This window comes from Octopus sinensis, unplaced genomic scaffold, assembly GCF_006345805.1.
Source record: "Octopus sinensis unplaced genomic scaffold, ASM634580v1 Contig10136, whole genome shotgun sequence".
In the NCBI taxonomy this organism is placed as follows: Eukaryota; Metazoa; Mollusca; class Cephalopoda; order Octopoda; family Octopodidae; genus Octopus; species Octopus sinensis.
Window position 1 is genome coordinate 40,001 of NW_021832006.1, and position 15,575 is coordinate 55,575.

Consider the following 15,575-nt stretch of genomic DNA (forward strand, 5'->3'; position numbering starts at 1 on the left):
ATGCACTTTTTAATCATCAGTGCAAGCATAATTCAAGACACATAAAAATGAACAAAAAATCAACATACCATACGAACACCAAATGTATCAAGCATAATACATAGAATTGTTCACCCTTATATATCTATGTTGAAGGCAGGCTTTTCAAATAGCATCGTGGTACATGTGTTTATGCAGAATAAAATTCAGCACTGAATATATTTCGGTTAAATTTACAATTTAAAAATAGGATAAAATCTTTATAAGAATTTATCAAGTAGTTAGTGTGAAAAACCTCATAAGGAAAAAATCCATCAATTATTTCTCTTAAATATATTTACTTATATTAAGGGCATTACTATACATAAATGCCTCAGAGTCCCTCCTAGCATGAGGCATTTATGTATAGTAATGCTCTTAATATAAGTAAATATATTTAAGAGGAATAATTGATGGATTTTTCCCTTATGAGGTTTTTCACGCTAACTACTTGATAAATTCTTAAAAAGATTTTATCCTATTTTTAAATTATACCTGTATATATATATGTGTGTGTGTGTGTGGTATATATATACATATATATGTGTATATATATATATATATATAAATATATATATGTATACATATATATATATGTATACATATATATATATGTATATATATATAGATGTATATATATATGTATATATATATATATGTATATATATGCATATATGTATATATATATCTATGTATATATGTATATATATATGTATAATATATTTGATTTTTCCAGTTTCAGCTCATGAGCTGTGGCCATACTGGGGCACGTATATATATATATATGTATATATATGTATATATATGTATATATGTATATATATATATGTATATATATATATATGTGTGTGTATATATATATATGTATATATATATGTGTAAGTATATATGTGTATATATATATATGTGTGTATATATATTCGTATACATATATATGTATATGTATATCATCATCATCAGCAGCAGCATTTAATGTTTGTTTTCCATGCTGGCATAGCTTGGAGGGTTTGACAGGTGCTGATCATCTCAGGGTTGCCCGGGCCCCATGTCAGTCTTGGCATTGTTTCTATGGTTTGATGTCCTTCCTAATACCAACCACTTTACAGAGTGTTCTGGATGCTTCTACACAGCACCAGCATAGGTGCTTTTACCCGACATCGGCACAGGTGCTTGCTATGTGGCACGAGTACCCATGAGCCTACAAGATTAGGGTCGTTCAGCTGAAGAGAGATGTAGGGGATATGCCTGTATGCCAGGGCAACCACGATTTTACTATGGTCCCTTGTCATCCTCTCTGTGAGGCTTGGCGTCTGTAGATCCTTTCTCACCACTTCGTCCCACACCTTCCTGGGTCTGCTCCTTCCAAAACGTTCCCTCCACAATTTAGAGACAAGTACTTTTTTTAGACTGCTACTACTAATGCTGCTGCTGCTGCTACTACTACTACTACTACTACTACTACTGTTTCTAATGCTGCTTGTTTGTTTGGTGAGCGAAGCAGTTTTCGTCCCAGAGCTCACAAAATCCCGCCTCTTTTGTGGGACAAGTCCGAAACGTGGTCCTTTGCTATTTGTAAGACCCGCAGAAGAGAAAGCAGGTCAACCCCCGACACCGAGAGCATCGACGGATGGATGAATGTGCATCCAGGCTCAGCGGTTGCGTAGAAAGTCGGGGACAAGAAGCAGGAGTGAGAGAAAGTTGGAGCGAAAGAGTACAACAGGGGTCGCCACCACCCCCTACCGGAGCCTCGTGGAGCTTTAGGTGTTTTCGCTCAACACACAATGCCCAGTCTGGGAATCGAAACCGCGATCGTCCGACCGTGAGTCTGCTGCCCTAACCATTGGACCATTGCGCCTCCACTTGATGCTGGAGCGAAAGAGTACAACAGGGGTCACCACCACCCCCTGCCGGAGCCTCGTGGAGCTTTAGGTGTTTTCGCTCAACACACAATGCCCAGTCTGGGAATCAAGACTGCGATCCTTCAACCGCGAGTTCGCTGCCCTAACCACTGGGCCATTGCGCCTCCACTGCTATTGCTGATGTTGCTCATTGCTTCTTGGCATTGGGTTTCAATTAGATGAAAGAAATTTGAATGAAAGAGAAAAGAGAATGAAGATGGAGATTGTATGAAGAAGTAGGCTGGATTATGATACTCCCAATGCCAGGTCTAGTGACTTTGCAGTTCAGCAATAAGAGAACAATACAATAAGTACTTATTCTATTAGTAGTAGCAGCAGTAGTAGTAGTAGTAACTGAATTTGTAAGTAGTATAAGTTGTAGTAGGTATAGTTGTAGAAGTAGTAGTAGTAGTAATAGTAGCAGTAGTAGCAATACTAGTAGCTGCAGTAGTGCGTAGTAGAAATTGTAGTAGAAAGTGAAAAATTAGTTGTGGCTGTAGTGGTGGTGGTAGTAGCAGTAGTAATAGTAGAAGTAGTAGTAGTAGTAGGAGGAGAAATAGTAGTAGTAGTAGTAGTAGAAGTAAGGTAGTTGTAATATAGAGCTTCAGCCATACTAGTAGTTCTGTTGCAGTAGTAGCAGAAGTAGTAGTAGTAGAAGTAATAACATCTTCATTAGTAGTAGTAGTAGTAGTAGCATCTGCATTAGTAGTAGCAGTAGTAGTAGTAGTAGTAGTAATAGCATCCGCATTGGTAGTAGTAGTAGCATCTGCATTAGTAGTAGCAGTAGTAGTAGTAGTAGTAGTAGTAGTAGTAGTAATAGCATCTGCATTAGTAGTAGTAGTAGTAGTAGCATCTGCATTAGTAGTAGTAGTAGTAGTAGTAGTAGTAGTAATAGCATCCGCATTGGTAGTAGTAGTAGCATCTGCATTAGTAGTAGCAGTAGTAGTAGTAGTAGTAGTAGTAGTAGTAGTAATAGCATCTGCATTAGTAGTAGTAGTAGTAGTAGTAGCAGCATCTGCATTAGTAGTAGTAGTAGTAGTAGTAGTAGTAATAGCATCTGCATTAGTAGTAGTAGTAGTAGTAGCAGTAGTAGTAGTAGTATCTGCATTAGTAGTAGTAGTAGTAGTAGTAGAGTAATAGCATCTGCATTAGTAGTAGTAGTAGTAGTAGTAGTAGTAGTAGCAGCATCTGCATTAGTAGTAGTAGTAGTAGTAGTAGTAGTAGTAATAGCATCTGCATTAGTAGTAGTAGTAGTAGTAGCAGTAGTAGTAGTAGTATCTGCATTAGTAGTAGTAGTAGTAGTGCTATGTATTATATCTGCTCACCCTATACAAAGTCCTTCTGTTTATCTGTCCCCTTTTCAGTGTTCTTATGGGATGGATAAAAAACAAAAAATCATTTTCATAGCATTTTTCGTTCTTTTTCTTTTCCTTTTTTTTTTAATTTTTTACAAAATTCCCTTCGTTATTCTAGACCCCCACCCCACCCCACCCATCCCCTAACGTGGCTGGCTGTTCTTGGTCATACTTCATAGTTTTCTGTGGTGTCTAACGACTGTGTGTAACCACTATTAATTAATCTTTTTGGTGATATTTATGTATGCTTAACTTCACACACGGCTGAATGTGTGTGAATACTAGAGGACATTTTTAAATGACCTTTTTGGTGTAAAAGATATTTTATGATTGATTGCCTATATGTGTGTATCTGTGTGTGTGAGTGTGTGTGTGTACCGCCTGTGTACCGTTGGCGATTTTTTTTCCTTTGTCTTCCCTTCTTTGGATTTTTCCTTTTCCTATGTTTCTGACGAAGAGCTCTGCTCGAAACGTAAAGCCCTCCTTCTTCCCTTCCTTCCTGAGCGTCCAATAATACTATATTTGTTCCACATCCTCGCGTTGTTGTGTTTTCATGTTTGGATTAACTTTATATATATATATATATATAGAAATTCGGGGTGAGTACTTGATAATTATAAGCACCTGTGTATACCGTTTGGTGGTGTAGGTGGTGGAGTAAATTGATCAAAATAAAATAAAAACATGATGCGAAGGATTCAGCGGTACATATGTTTCGGGCCTTTATTAGACAGATTTATAACAATGCATAATGTATGGTCTGTGGCATTCTTCAGCCGCGCACCACAGCTTCCACAAGGACATGTGTTACATCAAAAATTCTTGGTTGGGGATGCAAATCCTCTCATTCACGTACGACATAATGCGGCAGCAGCATGAGTTGAAGCGTCCATCTCTTTTTCTCTCAATGTAGAATGAGGAAAATTGGATGTTGAGGTAATGTAAATAAATAAATACATATATAGAGGTGAAGATGGAGGGGTGAGAGTTCGGACGAGGGATAACAAATGTATAAAAAGTGTAAGTATAGAATAATATAAAAATGTAGAGGATAAAGGGTTGTAAGTAGATGTAAAGGGGGTATAAAGAAATATAAAGTAAAAATAGAAATAGAAATAAAGTAAAAAAAAACCTGATAAAAACATGATAAAAATGTAAAGAATGTAAAGATAAGGATGTATAGAGGTTATGGACCAAGCATGGTGGTCAGGAGATTGATAAAATTTAGTTGTAGAATTGTCAGTACATCAACAGTTTCGTCTGGGGACTTAATGCGTTGTAAATCAGAGCTGATGAGCATTTAATCTGGTTCCTTGAATTAATGGACTCTAGTACATACATATCATCATGGATATATACACCCACATACACGCGTACATATACGCCTCCAAGCCTATAAGCATACACACGCACTCGCGTGTAAACACGTACATAAAACACACCGCACCCACATGCACGCGCGTACACACACATACATACAACAGAATATCCGCATATATACACGGACATTACGCGCGTACACGCTCACATGTATATACGCGCGCCCATCACTCCATACACACATGTATATGCCCACGCCTCTAGGTCCAGGTATAAGATATTAGGTCCAGGTATAAGATATATATATATATATGTTTTCCCTACACTTTATGTGCATGTGTGTGTTTGTACATGTGTGTATATATACATATATACGTACATGCATACATATATGTATATATATATATATATATATATATATATGCACACACACACACACACATAGAGGATGCATAAAATATTTGAGGGCAGATTTATGTTTATTAAGAAAAAACAGATATATAATAACAGATAATAACTTTATTTATCAAAAAATGCTATGAGGATAAAAATAAACCTTCTTTTCTATAATGTCATTCAATGAAGCCACCTTCAGCTTCAACAACTGCTTCTATATGAGATCTAAATCCCCTACATGCTCAAAGCAAGTGGTCTTGGTTCATTTTGGACATTACTCTGAGTATGGTAGCATTCAAGGAATCTTTGGTGTTATGGGTGTGTTCATTGAACTCTCTTTCAACAGCGCACCACATGTAATAGTCCAATGGATTGAGATCTGAGGAATTAGGAGGCCAAATGTTAGGGGTTATGTGATCATGAAAATTTTCAACCATCCATTCCTGTGTTACTAGAGTCATACAGAAACACATATGGCCTTCCATTGCATACACTGTCTATCCAGGGCTTAACAATTATTTTAAAGACTTCAATGTAGGTGGCAGAGTTAACTCTAAGGCCTTGTAGAAAGAAGTAAGGAGGCCTCACATGTCCTTTATTGCTGACAACCACTAAAACCATGACAGTTGCAGGAAATTTTGTATGCATAACACTTGGAACTTCTGTCATTTCTTCTCTTAACTTTTTGATCTTTGTGAGAGACTTTCTCGTTTGGGAAAATCCAAATCAAATCTTCTACTGAATTTTTCAGTTTGTTTAAGAACCTTTTTAGATCTGATGTAGTGATTTTCTTTTGCTTTTTCTGACAAATTAACCTTTCCTTATCATATAAGACTTATTTATGATGTCTTCATGGACAACATTTCTGACTGTTCCTTCTGACACATGGAGATCTTTTGCAATTGACCTCATAGACTTTCTGGGATTGCAATCAATGGTCTGTTGAATTTCTGCTTTCCATTTTGGCTTGGATGGATTGACAGGAGCCAGGAAGGTCTCAAATGACTGAAACCGGTACTGAAATGTTCTTTCAATGGTTTTTTTTTTTTATGGCTGGATGACCTTCCTAACTCTAATCCCCCTTCTGAGTGGACTGAGTACTTTTTATGTGAGATGAGCGCAATATACATTTGTGTGTGTGTGTGTGTGTGTGTGTGTTTGCCCCCACCAGCACCAACACCACTTGACAACCAGTGTTGGTATGTTTAGATCCCCTCAACTTAGCAGTTCAAGAAATAAGACTGATAGAATAAGTACCATGCTAAAGAGATAAGTATAGCTGGGTTCAATTTGTTCAACTAAAATCCTTCAGGGTGGTGTTCCAGCATGGCCATAGTCTCAACACTGGAACAAGTAAGAAATGAAAGAAATGAAAGATAACATAGATAAAAATCTATATACGACAGGCTTCTTTCAGTTTCCGTCTACCAAATCTACGCACAAGGATTTGGTAGGCTTGAAGCTACAGCAGAAGACATTTGCCCAAGGTGCCACGCAATAGGACTGAACCTGGAACCATACGGTCGGGATGCAAACTTCATATATCTGTCTGTCTGTCTATCTATCTATCTATCTATCTATCTATCTATCTACCTATCTATCTATCTATCTATCTATCTAAGCTCTACCTTGTAATTTGTTCTATCTGTGTGCAGCCCTGTGTGGCTAATAAAGAAACATATCTATCTATCTACCTATCTATCTATCTATCTATCTATCTATCTATCTATCTATCTATCTATCTATCTACCTATCTATCTATCTATCTATCTACCTATCTATCTATCTATCTATCTATCTATCTATCTATCTATCTATCTATCTATATATATATATATATATATATATATATATATAAAACTGTAGTTGTGTGAGTGTCTGTCCCCTTCGATTTAGATTCCTAACTACTCCCACATTTTGCGGTGCAGTTTAACCAAATTCGGGTATCTTATAGTCGTGATTCATATCGAGCCCGTCTGAGTATTAGCACGCATCTACGATGAGTCTACGATTTTAAAAATAATTTAACATCATTTTTTATTCCATTTTAATGCATAATTTTTCGTGTGTCGATGGCAGCGGAGTTGGCGTCCATGGTCACACCTGCACCTGTTTGCTTCTCCCTCTTCTTCCCTCCCTCGTGAAGCTGTGGGGAAGGGAGTGTAAGGAAATCAACGTTGTAAAGCGTTGTCAAGGGGACCAGCATTCTTTTAGAACAATGACTTCATGGCTTGAAAACACCAAAACAGAAATGGCTAAGAAAACCCGAATTGGCATCTATAAGGGAAGTAACTCTCTAAAGATGCTTATATAGTTATTTCCCTTACAAACCCGAGCAACGCCAGGCGATACTGCTAGTATATATATATTAATAGTTATCGCCATATTAATATGGCAGTCTTATAAATATAAGACTAAAGCTGTCGCTGATTAGCTCCAAGAGGCCACTGCCTCTAGCTAGCTATATGACACACAACCTGCGTCCATTATAACCTTCGAACAAGGGAGGTCAGCCACTTCATCCTGCCAGTCAGACAGCTACAGACGACGTTTCAGGGTTGTTGCCCCTTATCAATGCAGCGTAGTCAGACTTGCAGGTGTCGCTACTGATCGTCTCAGTTCGAAGGCTTTATTTACCTAGTTTCGGTGGAATACATCCACTTGTTTTCAATAATAGAAATATTAAAATTACTAAGTCTCTCTAAAAGAGATTACGGCAGCATTACTGGAAATGAATAGTTATCGCCATACTAATATGGCAGTCTTATAAATATAAGACTAAAGCTGTCGCTGATTAGCTCCATGAGGCCATTGCCTTAAGCTAGCTATTTGACACAAACTGCGTCATTTGGTCATGCAACCATTTATGCACCACTGCCTCCACATCTTCATCCATAGAAAATCGATGACCTCATTAACCATCTTTGAGCAGTCCAAAGATTTGATAGTTGGAAGGGATGAGATCCGGGTTGTAGGCAGGGTATTCCAGCACCTCAAAACCCAATTGGTTAATGGTATCAATGGTCTGGGCATCTGATGCAAATTGCTGGCTTCAGTTTGTGGGACAGCAAAGCCCTCAATCTTGCACTGTTGATCGTACACCTCTTTTCCAGGTGGTTTTCCAGTATGGTGGAAGCACTCCGTCGGTTACGACGATGAGGGTTCCGGTTGATCCGAATCAACAGAACAGCCTGCTCGTGAAATTAACGTGCAAGTGGCTGAGCATTTCACAGACACATGTACCCTTGACATAGTTCTCGGGGATATTCAGCGTGACGCAGAGAGTGACAAGGCCGGCCCTTTGAAATACAGGTACAACAGAAACAGGAAGTAAGAGTGAGAGAAAGTTGAGGTGAAAGAGTACAGCAGGGATCACCCCCCCCCCTGCAGGAGCCTCGTGGAGATATAGGTGTTTTCGCTCAATAAACACTCACAACGCCCGGTCTGGGAATCGAAACCACGATTCTATGACCGCGAGTCCGCTGCCCTAACCACTGGGCCATTGCTCCTCCACTCCAGTATAGGCCCTTTTGAGTCTGAAAGAAGGGTTAGCCTCACCTTTCGCACAGAACACTGAGTCTTGAATTTCTTTGTCGCTGGCAAGCCAGGATGTTTCCATTCCATTCTCTGTCTTTTGGATTCTGCCTCATAATGATGGACCCATGTTTCATTTCTGTGACTATTCTGCTCGAAAATTCCTCACCCTCGTTGTCGTAGCGATTTAGTAAACTTTGGCAGACCTCAAATAGATTTGGTAAGATGAAAACTGAGAGGCTCACATGTGTGTATATATGCATATATACCTACCTACCTACCTACCTACCTACCTACATGCATGCATACATATATACATATACATATATACATGACCACTCCCCTAAGAACAATAGCTTGTGCCCTGTTTATCTCCTAAATACCAACCTACCCAAAAAACGTCCCCCCTGCCACCACCACTCCATTAAATCTGCCTAAAGGCATAAATACCAGAACTTATTTTGACAGCCAGCTTCCTGAAGATTTCATCTGAATGAAACAGTTCTAGTCCTGTAGAAGCTCCTTCTATAAAATGAATTACTTTACTCTACTATGTATTGAGTACCTTATTTACAGTGGTTAACCCCGACTCAACCCGGAACCTACATATATATATATATATATATATATATATATATATATATAAATATATATACATATATAATATACATATATGTACATATATGTATGTATATATAGTAATATATATATATATATATATATATATATATTATATATATATATATATATAATAATATATATACCTATGTATATATATATATATATATATTCATACATGCATATATATACATATGTATTATAGATATATATACATTATGCATATATATATACATATGTATATATATACATATATTGTATATATACATATATATATACACTCCTGCACACAAATAAAAGAGACACCTACAATATCATTAACACATACATCTCACTCCTCTCTCTCACTTTCTCTGTCATTTTCCTGCCCTTTTGGCTTCTGCGTGTATACACACACATCATATATATATGTATACACCTACCTACATACAAACACACACACACACACACACACATATATATATATATATATGTGTGTGTGTGTGTGTGTGGTGTGTGTGTGTATACATATATGTATGTATGTGTGTATACACATTATATACACACAGAAGCCAAAAGGGAAGAGGAGTGAGAAAGTGAGAGAGAGAGAGAGAGAGAGAGAGAGAGAATGAGTGAGATGTGTGTGTGTTGTTGATGTTGTAGGTATCTCTTTTATTTGTGTGCAGGTGTGTGAAGAAAGGTGAAGGGGTCCATGTTGAGCAATCTTGACCCCTATTAAGCCTTTTAAGGGCTTAACTGTTTCCATCATTTTATCCTTTGTTTGCAGATCCAGGGGATTTGCGACAATATCTGCAACAAATCTTGAAAATAAGATGAATATTTGTTTCAGCTCTTGAAGCAAACTTTGTTGTTGTTGTTATTGTTGTTGCCCACCACCAACACCACCACCACCACCACCACCACAACCACCACCACCACCAACACACTCACCCCTGAACTTGGTACCAACTTTAGTAGCAGATTCTTGTCAATGTCGTCACTGAACTTCTACCTCCTCCTTTTTTTCTTCTCCTTTTCCTTCCCCTTCCTCTTCATCCTTCCTCTCCTCTCCTCCTCCTCCTCCTCCCTTCTTTTTCCTCCCTCCCCCCCCCCCTCCTCTTGCCATTAACATTGTCCTTGTAATTGTTTTTGCTGTTACCATTATTGCTAATCCTTCTACTACTGTTGCAGTAATATTATCATTATCATTATTATTATTATTATTATTATTATCATCATCATTATCATTATCATTATTATTATTATCATTATCGTTATTATTATTATTATTATCATCATTATCATTATTATCATTATTATCACTATTATTATCATTATTATTATCATCATCATTATTATTACTATTATTATTATCATTATTATTATTATTATTATTATCATTATTATTATTATCATTATCGTTATTATTATTATTATTATCATCATTATCATTATTATCACTATTATTATCATTATTATTATCATCATCATTATTATTACTATTATTATTATCATTATTATTATTATTATTATTATCATTATTATCATTATTATTATTATTATTATTATTAGTAGTAGTAGTAGTAGTAGTAGTAGTAGTAGTAGCAGCAGCAGCAGCAGTAGTAGTAGTAGTAGTAGTAGTGACAATGATGGTGGCATTTAGTATTTAACGGCAGAGATTCTCTGAACCTACTAGACAGTAGATAAATATACAGCAAATCCTTTCTCTTCTAATGGTTCTGCCAAACGATAAGACTCTTTAATTACCATGATATTTAGGAAGATGCTTTGGAACACAACACTTGCTTTCTCTCTCCCCTATCACTCCTCTTTCTCCTTTCTCTTCCTCCTATCTCTCCTCTTTCTCCTTTCTCTTCTCCCTATCGTCTCTCTTTCTCTCTCTCTATCTCTGCTATTGTTTGTCATTGTCATCATTTTCTTTATGTTTGCCTCCTCCATTTCTTAGTCAGTCCCCTTATTCCCTCCTTTATCTGAATTCTGTCCCTTTCTGACTTTTTACGATGTCTTCAACTCTCAGGCTCTCCCCTATTTTCAGTCGTTTATGACCCTTTCTGTCAATCTCTCCCTTTTGTCTTCTCTTTATATCTAACCCTTAACCCTTTCTCACTTCTGAAGTCTTTGTCCTTTTGTCTTCTGTGTCTACTTTCTGTCGTCCCCTTCTGTTCAGTCTACAACTGGTTTTAGTCTCTCACCCTGTCCCCATGGTCTTCTGTTTACATCTAACTCTTAACCCCTTTTGTCTCCTTATACCTTCATCTAATGATTTATCCCTTTGTCTTCTCCAGCTAACTTTCTGTCGTCCCCTTCTGTTCAGTCTACAACTGGTTTTAGTCTCTCACCCTGTCCCCATGGTCTTCTGTTTACATCTAACTCTTAACCCCTTTTGTCTCCTTATACCTTCATCTAATGATTTATCCCTTTGTCTTCTCCAGCTAACTTTTGTCCCTTTCTGTAAATCTGTCCCCTTATCTTTGGTCTAAATCTATTTTCTGTCCATTTCTGACTTCTGCTTGTCGACTTGTCCCTTTATTTTTAGTGTATATCTCATTCTTGTCCCTTTCTGACTTCTTGTGTCTTCATGTATCAATATGTACCCTATTTCTTGTCTATATCATGTTTCTGTCTCCTTTTATCATTCTGCTCCCTTGTCTTCTGTCTACATCTTGGTTTTTCTATCCCTTTTTGGCTTGTTTGCATCTGTTAATCTGTCCCCTTGTCTTCTGCTTCCATGTAGGTTCTGTCCCTTTCAGTGAATCTGCCCCCTTGTCTTCTGTCTCCACCTCAATTTTTCATACCTCTTTTGGGCTCCTATATCTTTATTTATGAATCTGTTCCCATGTCTTCTGCCTCCATGTAGGTTCTGTCCCTTTCAGTGAATCTACCCCCTTGTCTTCTGTCTACATCTCAATTCTTCTATCCCTTTTTTGGGGGTGACTATATCTTCATCTGTCAATCAGTCTCCGAAGGTTCTTCCCCTTTCTCTGAATCTGCTTCCTTGTCTTCTGTCAACATTTCAGTTTTTCTATCCCTACATCTGTCAATCTGTCCTCTGGTCTTCTATCTACATTTGAACTCTCTCTCCCCCTTTTCTTTTGTTTTATTTGCTGGCCCCTGACTCCCTTAATAGCCTACTTAAATATATATCAACGACTGAAGAAAAGACATGAGCTGGAAGAAGATTTCAGTGGGAAGGCAATGCTGTGGAGGAAAATGACTGGTCGCAGTGGTTAATATAGGACCTGAGGAGGTGGGACACAGCATGGCAGGGGTGGGGATGAAAGAAATAGAAACAAATGAGCTTGGAGTGTTTAAATGATGGGGGCACAAACCTGCCTGTTCTGAGGAACAGAGACCATTATAGTAAAGAAAGGAGACCAAATACTGACTTTGCCTTTCATCCTTTTGGGGTTGATAGATTAGGTACCAGTTATGCAGTGGGAAGGCAATGCAATTGACTAGCACTCTCCCCCAAAATTTCAGACCTTGTGCTTACAGTATTATTATTATTATTATTATTATTATTATTATTATTATTATTATTATTATTATTATTATTATTAAGGCAGTGAGCTGGCAGAATTGTTAGCATGCTGGGTGAAATGCTTAACAGTATTTCATCTGCTGCTACTTTCAAGTTCAAATACTGCCGAGGTCGCCTTTGCCTTTCATCCTTTCGAGGTTGATAAATCATGTACAAGTTGAGTACTGGGGTTGATGTAATCATCTAGTCCCCTCCTCCAAAGTCTCAGGCCTTGTACCAATAGTAGAAAGGATTATTATTATAATTATTATTGAAGACTGATAATGACATTCTGTGAAAGTGGGTACACAGGTTGCCCTCATTCAAACTTTTGAATTTGAATTTCTATAATTTTGAATTTCTCTGTATTACTTTTCCTTTTAAACTCAATAAAAACAGGCAAGTTGTCAAAATATTGATCAGACCAATAAAATATCTATTGCAATTGCATTTTGCTCTTTGTATTGTCTATTTACCTTTGTGAGGAGTTACAAAATCCTTTTACAATATTATTCAGTCGTCTTATTTTTATCATGTTCTTTCACTGCACTACCAAGCACAGCTCTGTGTGCCTTGGGTATGTGCTGCAGTTTGTTTGGGGCTCTTATTTTCCCTGTATTAAAAGTGCTTTATATAGGATGTGTATGGTGCCTTGTTGTTCTGTTTTGTGTATGTTATATTTGTAAGTCCTGGTGTTTAGGTTATGCATTTGTTTGAATGTTTTTTAACAATACCTAGTGACCCCCTTCGGTCAGACACTGACCATGGGTTTGCACCTAGAGAGTTACTCTCTGAGGCACAAGTCTGGGCAAGGTTGTTTCATGGAAGACCAGCAGTCGCCCATGCATACCAGCCTCCCCTCTCCACGTCACCAATGTTGTCCAAGGGAAAGGCAAGGGCCGATACAGCTTGGCACCTGTGACGTCGCAACTCATTTCTACAGCTGAGTGAACTGGGGCAACGTGAAATAAAGTGCCTTGCTCAAGAACACAACACGCAGCCCGGTCCGGGATTCGAGCTCACAACCTCACGATCGTAAGCTCGACGCTCTAACCATGCACCTATTATTATAGGGATTGTTTCTGTTTTTAGGTTCCACATTTGGGTTATCTCTATTTCCAGATCTTTGTATTTTGAGAGTTTCTCTGTTTCATTTAGAGATATATTGTCATTTGTTGGGATTGATACATCAATTAGAAGGCATTTTTTTCTTGGTGATCCGTCAACTATATCCAGTCTATTAGCCTTAATATCTCTATTTGTATAATGGTATATCCAAGAGTATGGCTGCTTTGTCTTTCTCTAAGATCTTTTCTGGGATATGCCTATACCATCTTTTTTCTGTTGCCATTCCATAATCATGACTATTATATTATGAAAACTCTCAGCTTATTTTGCTGGGTATTATGGAAAGTGTCAGCTGTCCCCAGCCTGCAGACTAAGGTAACACTTGTTCACCAATCATAAATATGTCCCTACCATCAGCACCCTTTAACACCCCCTTCAGTTCTCTCTCTCTCTTTCTTTCTCTCTTTCTCACTTTTTCGTTCTCTCTCTCTCTCTCCATGAATCTATCTATCTTTCCATTTCACTCTCTGTCTCACACACACACACACACACACCACAGCACTACTACACACACATACCACTACAACACTACCGTCTCTACTACATCACATCACCCATGCAAACACCACCACCACAACCACTACAACCACCACCACCACCACTCACTTCCAGATATATACAACACCACACCTCTACCACATCGATGGTGACCACAACCTGCACCATCATATACAGCACTACCACTGCCACTACTACCACCACTTCCATGATGACCATCACAACTACTACAACCACCAATGCCAAAACTGTCACCACCACCGATACCATGATGACCAACACCACTACTGACCCCATCACCACCACCATCAACACCACTACCACTACTACAACAATAACTGCCGCCGCCACCACCACCAATACCATGAAGACCAACATCACCTGCACCATCACAATCACCACCACCACCACCGCCGCCGCCATCACCACTACCACTACCACCACCACCACCACCACTACCACCTTACCATCACCACTACTGCTACCACTATCTATCTCTACCAGCATCACTATAACTACTACTACTACCACCTTCACCACCACAATCACCATGACCACCACCACCACTACCATCACCACCACTACCACCACCACCACTACCACCACCACCACTACCACCACCACCACTACCACCACCATCACCCCCACCACCACCACTACCACCTTAACATCACCACTATCTCTACCAGCATCACTATATCTACTACTACTACCACCTTCACCACCACAACCACCATGACCACCACCACCACTGCCACCACCACCACTACTACCACCATCACCATTACTACCTCCACTACCACCAACCAGTACCATGCTGACCACCATCACCATTACCATTACCATTACCATGACAACCCCCATCACTGCTACAGTCATTAACCTTTTTCTCCTCCTCCCCTCCTCCCTCGTCATCCCACCACCATCACAACTCATCATGTCTGTCCAAATCTCTTTAATTTCAGACTTAAGAACGGTCAAGTCACCTTCCGTATTAGTCCGGATGTTGATGGTATCACTGCTTCCACCGTCGCCAAGGAAGTCGGTAAGTCCAAGAGTTCTATGTCTGTCTGTTTGTCTTTTTATTATTGTGGTTGGCCAGGTTGGTGGGTTTGTGGGTTGGTGGGTTGGTTGGATTATTTTTTGTTTTTTTTGTCATTTTTTTAGCATTTGTTTCCTTTCTTTTATGTTTATTGCTGTTGTTGTTGTTGTTTTGTTTTAGAGAGAGAGAGAGAGAGAGAGAGAGAGAGAGAGGAGAGAGAGTGAGTGAGTGAGTGAGAGAGGAGGGAA

At 38.5% G+C, this 15,575-nt stretch overlaps 1 long non-coding RNA gene across 1 annotated transcript in view; it reads left to right on the plus strand.

Moving 5' to 3' along the window:
* The window catches only part of LOC115228289, a 40,880-nt gene extending 25,550 nt beyond the window's left edge, over positions 1-15,330 (plus strand). The window contains exon 2 of the long non-coding RNA XR_003883199.2: positions 15,251-15,330. This is a non-coding gene — a long non-coding RNA (uncharacterized LOC115228289). The remainder of the gene's footprint in view (positions 1-15,250) is intronic.
* Positions 15,331-15,575: the final 245 nt, after the last annotated feature.